The sequence below is a fragment of the Giraffa tippelskirchi genome, chromosome 11, assembly GCF_054371585.1.
Source record: "Giraffa tippelskirchi isolate mGirTip1 chromosome 11, T2T-mGirTip1v1.2.pri, whole genome shotgun sequence".
Classification (NCBI taxonomy): domain Eukaryota; kingdom Metazoa; phylum Chordata; class Mammalia; order Artiodactyla; family Giraffidae; genus Giraffa; species Giraffa tippelskirchi.
The window spans coordinates 72,399,844-72,410,000 of NC_137285.1; the positions used below are offsets into that span (position 1 = coordinate 72,399,844).

At 60.1% G+C, this 10,157-nt stretch overlaps 1 long non-coding RNA gene across 1 annotated transcript; it reads right to left on the reverse strand.

Annotated features, from left to right (window-relative positions):
* Positions 1 to 230: 230 nt before the first annotated feature.
* On the reverse strand, positions 231 to 4,857 carry LOC145527258 (uncharacterized). Its single transcript, XR_014069597.1, has 2 exons — positions 4,141 to 4,857; positions 231 to 3,514 (listed from the first exon to the last, which is right to left on the reverse strand). It is a non-coding gene; the product is annotated as an uncharacterized LOC145527258 (long non-coding RNA).
* Positions 4,858 to 10,157: the final 5,300 nt, after the last annotated feature.

A 10,157-nucleotide genomic window follows, 5' to 3' on the forward strand; every position in this document is an offset into this window, starting at 1 on the left:
CTAAGGGTTTAGTTTAATGCCAAACTTCTACAAAGAAATAAGCAAATTTTTGTGCAATGTCCAGTGATCTCTTTCTAGGTTGATAGACTGATCAATGCCGTGGTTAATTCCCACAGTAAGTGGATGCCACCCTGTAAATCTTCTTGGCTCATTGCCTGCCACACCCGCTCCATTGCTGGTTAGGAGTAATGTTGTAAAACATGAAAGAGAACACAAAATGGACTGATGACTCTGAGAGAAGAATTGTAATTGGAGGACATTTCAGGACTGGCTCTGATATTGCATCCCGGAAAAAGTAAAACTCATACAGAGAGTAGAAAAGTGGTTACTAGGGCTATGGGGAGAGGTTGGTAAAAGGGAACAAATATTCAGCTATAAGATGAATAGAGTCTGAGGATCTCACGTAAAACACGGCAATCTTTTTGACATGTTTTGTATAAATGAAATCTTATATGAAGATAAAAATCTAAGTAGGAAAGATGGAGGGAAGAAAAAAAAAAAGAAGGTGAAATATGTGAGGTGATATGAATTAACTGGATGAGGAATCCTTTCACATCGTAAACACATGAAATCACCACAGTTATATTTCAATTTCTTGCAATGTTGTATGTCAATTATACCTCAAAAAAGTTGAAATTTTAAAAAAGATATTACAAGATCTATGAAAAACCGTGAGGACTGTGTCTGGCTTGATAACATTGAGAACGTAGAACTCAGGCGATCCAAAACGTCCCCCTGACTAATAGAGTGTTTGTGTCATCGGTTACTCAATTCCGAATTATCATAGGTTCCAGAATTGTTGGTTGGATGCAAGATTTCAAAGCAGCCACATGCTGGAAAACTTAGTTTTAATGAGTTTAGTTCTATTCTCTCAAAGCGGAGAGCTCTATTTAAAGATGATATTTCACGTGGACTTCCTTGATGTTTCGTACGCTGGATCAGAGACGGATATAGTGAGATATCATGAAGTAATTCCCTGTTTTTCTCTTTATAATTTCCGCGACATGATCCTTCTAGTTAGTAAGAAACATTTGTGTTGCCTTGAAGAGAATTAGATGATTATCATAATAATGGAAAGGGAAAGTAGTAGGTTTATGCTTGGCCCTTTTATATTTAAAATATACCTTTTTGGCTAGAGTGTGAGGCACAGGAGATCTAGATCCTGCAATCGAGGAATGAATCTGTGCCCTTTGCAATGGAAGCAAACTGTCTTTCTTAATCCCTGGAACCCTAAGGAAGTTCCTCAAAAGAGACGGTTTGCGACTAGGTCAGAAATGATAGTCTTCAAAGGCAATCCCTTTAACGTCAAAGGAACAAAATTTACTGACTGAAGAGAAGCCTCTGGGTAATACGAATGAGGAGTCTCTGACCTATGAGCAGCCCATCAATACTCCTATTGCCGGCAATAGGAGTAAAGAGGACATCCCATGACACAGAAGGACCTGTCCCAGGAGAGAAGCCCAGGTTCATTCTGCCCGAGAGGAGAAGGCGGGCCGAGCGATGGTCTGGGAAGGGTTTAGAGACTCAGGGTGCGGGCACATGGCTACGCTTGCTGATGAGGGGTCAGATTCCCGATGAGATGAGACGACACGGCTCGCCAGCATGGTGGGGCCGTCAAGAACCCCCTCGAATCTTGCAGACCCTCTGCGACCAATGAGAGAGAGCCAGGCACCACTGCTCAGGGGCACAGCTTCTGCTCTGCTCTTGGCAGGTCCCGGTCACCTGCCACCTTCCTGTCTCCAGCAGAGGTAAAGTGAGGCCCAAATGCCGCCTGAGGATCTTTGAGCTCAGAACGGAAACTCTCTTTTTTCCGGTGGCCTGGAGTGTCATAAGCAATCCGAAGGTGAGCGGAATTAAATGCAAGTAGTCAGAATAATGGTGAGAACAAAAGGAAACGGCAAGTCACTGTTAACAATCTATTTTGGACGTAAAGTTTTGTGAAGAGAGAGACGGAACCTAGCTTCAGAAGGGGAGGGAGGTCCCGCAAGGTCGAATGAGGCCCACTGGTGGCTGGGGACTCATCTGGAGGAACTTCTCTGAAGAAGGGCCTGGGATCCATCTGAAAGCGGGAGTGGGAACCCAGGCCCGGGAGTGAGCGTCCAGAGCTGGAATGAGAGCTCCTGGGAGACTGACTCGAGCGCGGCTGGTTTCCGGGGCACCCACCTCCCCTTCTCCTCAGCTGATGCCCGCAGGCTGGGTCACGGCCCTTGAGGGAGAAGCCTTGGCAGAAGGTCTCCCCGCGGAGGGAGCCCATGGGTGTCTCAGTCTGTCAGTGGCAGTTGCTCGTTTTCTCGGGCTGCCAGCCCATCTGAGCTGTTTCTGTTGGAGGGGAAATCTGCCTGAAGTTACGCCTGAGGCCTGAGCTCTCTTATTATCAAATTAGGCGAATATCCGATACATAATGTGAATACCTGGCCTACTGCCATGGAATTTCTAAATATCCGTGTGCCGAAAGCTAACTCCGTCCCCACGTGTGCAAGCTAATTCAGGGGAACTCGCTCGTGTCTGACCCGTGTGGTAGTAGCGGTGAGAGCAGGAGTGGATCGGGAGCGAAAGGACCAGGTGGAATTTCTCGATTCAAATCCATGAATCTCTGAGGACTTCGTGAGCACGTTACACTTTAAGTGTCATTCCTGGCCTGAGAGGGAGCACGAACAGGACTTTTCTGACGGCTTCATGGAGACGTGAGACAGGAGTCGAGATCCACAGTATGCAGCGAGCGGTATCTTTGCTTATAGGCAGATCCAGAAAAAGCTATCAGCTCACTGTTGGTTCTTTCAAAGCACGTAGTAGCTGTGTGGTTGCCCGATAATGTGAGTGCCGTCCACCTAGACTGTACACGCACCTCACGCACCGAGTATCTGTCGGCCTTGTAGATGAGGAGGTGGCTGAGGGGCGTTTGCGCAAGTGACTGGGTTTGAATCTAGACAGCACCCTTTGCTGTGGGCTTGGTGAAGTGCAGGTCCTCAGTACACAGGATTCTCATCCTTCCTGGCCTGTTTCTGGCTCCTCTTCACCATCTGGGTTCCACAAGCCTCATCTTTAGCAGCACCGGTGTGCTCTTACCACAAACCTCCGAACAGCACGTTCTTTCAAGGTGCCTCCTCGTCCTTCACCGCTGGTGCTGGGCTCAGACCGTCCCCTGCCCCACGGCCCTTTCCCGGGCCTTTCCTTTTCACTCTCCCGTGGCTAGAGCTCTGACCCATCCTCCAAGCGCGAGGCCTCTTCTCACTATTTCGCATTCCAGGCAAGCCTACTTATTCTGGGAGTTATTCCCCCTTGATACTTTCTGTCTATAACCAGGACCAGGACCAAGCACACAAATCTCTTTCCACGCAACCCCTTCTTGACGCTCAGCTCTGCCGGGCGTGTTGGTGCTGACTCTCGTACGGATGGTGAGTCGACAGGTGACCGGTGACGGGTGAGCTTTTCATGAACCACGTGAAAAGTATGGTTGGCAAGCCTCTGACACAGATTCCCCCATGGGAAAACATCGTCACCTCCTGAGACAGTCCTGGGAACAAAGTCAACGAACAGAGGATTCAGTGCTTCCGGACAAATCGAGTGCTTGTGGCAGACACAACCTGCCCCAGAGCATCCAAGGTCAAGTGTGAGGAAAGGCCTAGGAGTAGCGGGACCGGGGACTGAACAAGTCGGCTCTGCTCCTCTCCCGGCTGCAGTCCAAAGAAACGCCAAACAGGATGCCTCTTTGTTGCCATCGAGTGTCCAATTCTAAACTTTTGTTAACAATGTATACAATGTTAAGGCGCGGGAGAGCCGGCTTTACTGAAACTTGTGGATCGTGCACTTCTTACCCCTGCTACTGTTTGATACAATTAGAGTTTAAGAGCACCCTGTTTTCCAGGAAAGATACTATATAACGCAAAGGTGCGATTTCTAGTGCCACCTTAATTTCCCCAGTCTCTGGGTACGAGAGCTGAACCAAATGTTGTCTAGTATATTTTCAGGGACATGACAAGCTATTCAGATCCTTCCCGATAGATGTTCTGAAAAAGAACTACTAGCTGCAAGAACTAAATCTCAATTTCAACTCCGGTAGAGGAGAAGCTGCGCTGCTGGCAACAGTTAAGATAAACACTGTATCTTCCCAAGAATAGACTGGGTACCCCCAGCATTTACCTTGAGGCTGCAGCGAGGAAGACTAAGTCTGCCACTGAACTAGGTCCGTTTCTTTGACTTGAACCTTTATACGTGATTCCTGATATCTTCAGTTTCCGTGTGCTGCCTGTAGCCCGAGACGTACAGGGCGCACCCCTCGTCAAGGCTCAGATTTCAAGAGTCTAATACATTTCCATTCAGATACAGATAGCAATCTGCAGAAGAGAGAATAATACGTATCTCGTTGGAGCGTCACAGGAATATCATGACATGACACGTGTGGCCCCGCGCGCCCCCAACCACAAGCCCAGATCTCCCGTCTCCCCTCCGAAACCTCCCCCCCCTCCCCCCCATACCCAGCCACCGAGGGGGGCCCGGGGAGGGATGGCGGTCTCAGCCCCGGTTCCGAGAGGTCACTCGTGGAGCCGCCCTAGCTAGGCCGAGACGCCAGATGTGGCTGCCCTGCTGCTTCACGTCCATCTCCGTGAGCCATGCCCCAAAGGCACGTGAAATCATTGAGAGCAAATAGCGCCCCCAGAAAACGCAAAATGATCCTCCTGAACCCCACACGGCCGCCATCTTGGTGGATCCACGTTAGAGGTCATTGGTAGGTATCCCCACTTGATGCCTGAATAGTACTCACACGGACTCGATTTCTTTTCGCTTTTCCTGGGTGCCCTAGCCAGAGAGATCACGTGGGCCGGAGAGCAAACACAGAACAGAACAGAGCCCCGAACCACAGCCAAGTCGAGGGCGTGCGGAACCGCAGGAACTCACAGAGCCTGTGAGGGGACCCAGATGGGGAAGAAGCGTCCGTGCTCACGTATCTCTGGGGAGGTTGGAAGGGGCGCCCGCCAGCGAGGCAGGTGCCGCGCGAGTGGCCGGAGACGTTTCTCCGTGGGATCTCTCGGGGTGTCGCAGGGTGCCGGGTGCAGGGGCACCCTGGGAGGCCCGGTCCACCGAAAAGCCCGAGAAGTCTTCATGTGGGGCAGGCACGGAATGGTTTCTTGCAGGGCCGGGCGAGGAGAATTCGGGGGCCCATACCTCCAAGCCCCACACGTCTCGAGAGGGCTCCACGTGGCATTCTGAAAGGCCGGGCGACGGAGGGAAGGGGTTCGTGGCTGCGGACAACGCCTGGCTGGAGGAATTCTTTGTCTTTGGCGACGGTTCACCCCGCAGGTCAGGTCATGCGGTTCCTCGACACCTTCCACGGGGCGGATGTTCACAGGAGGAGTGGGGACGGGACGGCGGACTCGCAGGCCACCCTCCTGTCCCCACTGCTCCCCTCCAGAACTGGAGCTCGAATCTAGATGGGCCTCTGACCGCACACATCGCTGGGTTTACGTCGTGCCGGCTTCACCTTCGAGTCTCACAAACTGGCGCTCTTGCTGCTTCTAGGAGTGTCCTAGAGAAGAAGACACCGGGTTCCGTACGAGATCAGCTTCTTGGACGCGGCCCTCTGGAGCCCGTGGCTTTGGCTTCAGGGGAAGCACGCTGCCTACGGTATAGCCTGGCCCGGAAGCTCATCCGAGGATTCCTCAGGAGTTCGCGGGCCCCGAGGATTCTGTTTCCGAAAAGCGTTTTCTGGAACCGGGCGACTTGGGGGAACGTGTCACTGGTCTGGAAAATGGAAGGCCGCTGTCAGAGGGTTCAGTGACCTTTACGCTCCCTCCTTTCACTTGAAAGGTGTCTTCTTTTTTCTCCCCACCCCGCCCCCCAACCCCCCGCAACACACACACACCCGACAGCTTGCCTGACCGTTGTTGCTGGGGAGATGAACTCTCAGGAGACGGGAGGCCAAGTCTCTTTCACACCCCGGGGAAGACGATAGGAACGGGTCCCCAGCCGTGCGATGTTTCCGTGTCTCGGCACGGCCGACAGTCTCCTCCTCGTTCTGGGTGCTCCCGTTTCCCCCACCCCCCACCCCCCACCCCCCACCCCCGCCACCGACCCCCGCCCCCAGCAGCCCTGCCACCCCACCCCAGACCAGACCGCCCGGCCCGGCCGCCCGGCCGCCTTTCCTTTCTGGTGTTTGTGGCCAGTTATTTTGAAATCCATGTTCTCCTGACCTCAAGTGCCCTTTCCCCACCCACCGGCGCATGCTTGTGTTTGTTGTCGTTGGACTTGATCACGGTCTCGACACAGGTTGACTTTCGTTTTCTCTTGTTGGGGGTCCGAGTGTCTCCTTCTTTTCCTTTCTTGCTCCTGGGCTTGCGTGTCTGTGTCTCTGTCTGCTTTCGAGAAGTCCTGCTTTGTTCTCCGAGCAGCGCTTGCCTGGTTTCGCTTTGCCGGTCGGTCCCTCCCTCCCTGCCTCCCTCCCTTCTCTCTCTCCCTCCCTCCCTCCTCCTTCGGGGGAGGGGGCCCGGGGGAGCCCGGGATGTCACTGGTGCCCCTCTCTCGGCCGTCCCCGCCCCGAGCCCCGCCGCCCGCCGGCGTCTCCGTGGAATGTCCCCCCACCAGCCTGGAATCGCGTGGGTGGGTGGGGGGGAGCGCGTCTCCTTCGTGGCAGCCTCCTGGGGAGCTATTTCCCAGCTCCTCTCCCTTCCTCTGCGGCCGGGGTCGCGTCGCGTCGCGTCTCTCGGAGGCGGCGGCTCCGGGCCGAGCTCGGGCGTTTGGGCGGCCGGCGCTGTGGCGTCCTCGGCGGCCGGCGACAGCGACCCGTCCTCGGGACATTGGAGCCGGTTGTCAGGAGCCACCTGGCGGCCGCTTTTATAGTGTCCCTCCCCTCTGGAGCTTCGGCGACCTTCAGGAGGGTTGTGACTCAGCCGCCGGGCCCGAGGCACAGCTCTCAGAGACCAGCTCTGCTGGCGGCGACAGTGGCGGTGGCGCCGAGGCCTAGGGACGTCCTGCTGTCGCCGGAGATTGGCTCTCTAGGTTCCCGAGGAGGGTGGCCGTCGCGGCGGCGGCGGCGCTCCAGAGCCGGGCTCTGGGGTGGCCTGACCGGGTCGACCAGCGTCTCCCCGTGCCCCTCCGGCCGCGGAGACGGACCGGCCGGACCCTACCTGGGCCGGGCCGCCGCGGTGGGCAGGGAGGGAGAGGGTCGTCCCTCCCTGGAGCGCCTGGGACTCGGCGGTCTGGCCTCCTCCCGGGCCCCCCTCAGGAGGGTTTGCTTTCTTCCTTCAGGAGGGTTGGCTCCCGCCCTCCAAAGGGTTTGCTGTTCGCCTTTTCAGAAGGGTTTGCGTCTCCCTTCAGGAGGTTTTTGCTTTCCCGCCCTTTCAGGAGGGTTCGCCACCCCGGAGGGTTTGCTTTCTCACCCCTCCCCAACTCCCTGAATCACGGCCAGGAGGTCAGGGACCGGCTCGAGCCGTCCTGGGTGCCCCGGACAGGACGGTCTGGGGCCCCGGGCGTGGTCCCTCGTTGGGGTCCGCTCGTCTCGTGGGAGGCGCCTCGCCGGCGGGTCTCTCTTCGTTTTTCTCTTTGGCAACTCGTAGCCAAACCCCCGCTCGGAGACTCGGACGGACGGGTACACCTACCCGTGCGGGCGAAGGGGGAGGGCGTCCCCGGCCAGCTCCCTCCCCCTTGGCGTCTGCGCCCCCACTTCGCCCACCGGGCGCCCCCTTCGCCCCCCTCCCCCCCCCAGTCGACCAGATGACCCCCGACAGCTCCGGGCCTGGTGTTTCTGGGGTAGTGCTGGGGACAGGTGGCGGTGCCAAGGTGCCAAGGTCTCTCCCTGCCAGTCGTGGGTGGGCCCCGCTGTCGGGCGCTGTCATTTTGTCGCCCGAAATGGGCCTTTTCTGCCACCAGGTAAGTGCCGACACGGTCTCTCTCGGCGTCTGCCGCCGAGGACTTTGGGCCTCTGGACGCACGCGGGGCGCCTGGGCCTTTGGGCCGCCGGCCTGGGCCTGTGCGCCGGCTCCTGCGTGGCGTGTCTGGCAGACCCGACCCGTGGCGCCACCTCCGGTCTCTGGGCGACCCGAGGGCGGCGGGGCGAGGCGCCGTGGGTCTTCTACCCTGTGTGACCCCCCCGCTGCGGGCGCCCGGTGGTGGCCGGGACGACCCCCGCTCTGTAGGCCCCGTGCCCCGTGTCAGGCAGCTCCTCCTCCTGGGGTCGTCGGCGGCTGTCGCCTGAGGCGAGGTGAGGTGTGGCGGGGGGAGGCGGCCGGTGAGGCTTAAAGCGGGCCCCTCCGGCGACTGTCCTCACCGTGCCTTCCCCCCTCCCCCTCGGCTCAACGGATCGATGTGGTGTGGTCGTGCTCTCCCGGGCCGGGCCTAAGCCGTGCCAGGCGAGGGACGGGCGTTCCTGGTGAACGTGTGCGGTCTTCTCAGTCTGTCCACGGGGCTCCTCGCCTGCCTTTCCCCCTGCCCGTCGGGGAGGGTGAGGAAGGCGGGAGGGTGGGTGTGGCCTCCGGCCCTGACTCTCGGTCTCCTGCCCGCCCCCCCTCCACGGGGCGTCAGTGAGGCCGTCGGTCTTCGGACACAGCGGACGCTCTCGCTTCGCCTTCTCGGCGCGTGTCCCGCGAGCGGCCCTCCCCGCGGTGGGGAGGGCTGTGCCCGCTGCTGCGCCGCGCGCCCCGCGTGGGTGGGTGAGCGTGCCTCGTTTGACCCTCGGTGGTGCCCCTGGAGCGCTCCAGGTCGCCCCTCAGGTGCCTGAGGCCGAGCGGTGGTGTCGTTTCCCTTAACCCGGCGTCCTCCTCGTGTCCCTCACCGCGGTGGTGTGTGTGTGTGTCCCGCGAGTGGCTCTCGTTGGGGGAGGGGTCGAGACGGGAAGAGAGGCGTGCCTGTTCCCCTCGCCTCTTCCGTTGGGGGCAGGTGCTGCCTCGTCGTGGAGGCACGGGCCGTGCACACGCTCCCGTGTGGTCGTCCGCTTACCTGTACCGCAGACCCCTCCCGCCCAGTCGAGGATCGGCGGCTCGTGGAGCGCCTCCGTGGGCCCGAAGGAGAGACGATGGGGTGAGGGACGGCGCGCCCTCGGTGAGGAAGCCTTCTCTAGCGATCCGAGAGGGAGCCTCTGGGGTACCGGAGCCCCCGGCCGCTGCCCCTCCTGAGTGCGCAGTGTAGCCGCCGTGGCGACTGCCCAGAGCACGTGGGCAGAATCCCCCCGCCTCTCCTCTGTGAGGGGGGATGGGTGCGCCGGCCCCGCGGTGGGGCCGTGTGCCGCTCGTTGCCTACCGCGGCCCGCGCCTCCCCCCGCCGAGTCGGGGGAGGGTCCCGCCGGGCCCCGCCGGGTGTCCGGCACGTGGGGGAGGACCGTGCGTGCGCCGCGTGCGTGCGGCCGGCCCCGCGGTGTGAGTGCAGGTGGAGAAGGGCCGGGGGGCGACGCCCGGTCGGCCCCGGCTTCCCCAGCCCCGCGGCCGTGTCGAGGAGGAGTCCGTCGCGCCCGCCCTCGTCCCCGAGCCGGTGGCGGCGCGCGGGCGCGGTCTGGGCCGCCTCGCTCGAGAGCGTGTCCCCGGGATGTGGCGCCTCGGGGTCAGACTAGATGGAAAGACGGATCCGTCGAGGGTGGACGGGAGGAGACGGGTGGACGGCGCCGCCGGCCCTGGCGGCGGGGCCGGGGCGTGGGACTCCGCTCCGGGGCCGGCCGGGGCCGGCCGGCGTCCCAGGCGTCGCGGGACCGCCCTCGTGTGTGGGTGGCGGCGGGATCCCGCGCTGGTTTTCCTGGCGGCCCGGCCGTGTTCCCGGTGGTCTTTTCTGGTCCCCGGGCGGCGCCCGCGGCCCCTGTCCCGTGGCCGTCGCTGTGCGCGCTTGCCGGCCCCTCCCCGCCGCTGCCGGCCTTCCTCCTCGGCCCGCGCGTGCGACCGCCCGCGTGCCCTTCCCCCCCTGTCTGGGACCGAGTCGGCTTCGCCTCCTGTGGGTGTCGTCCCCGGGCGGAGCAGTGCCCTCGGAGTCCCTGAGAGAAGTGAGGGGAGGGACCTGGCGCGGCGGGGTCGCGCGAGTGAGGCCCGTGGCGGGCACGCCGGTAGGCAGGCGGGAGAGCGTTCTCCCGGGCCGGCCGCGGCTCTGGGTGTGTGTGTAGGTGGCGGTGGGCGCGAGCCCCCGTGAGGGGAGCCTCCCCCACCCTCCGCTTGGGGGTGTGGGGGGGCCGGAGAGGCCAGTCCGCC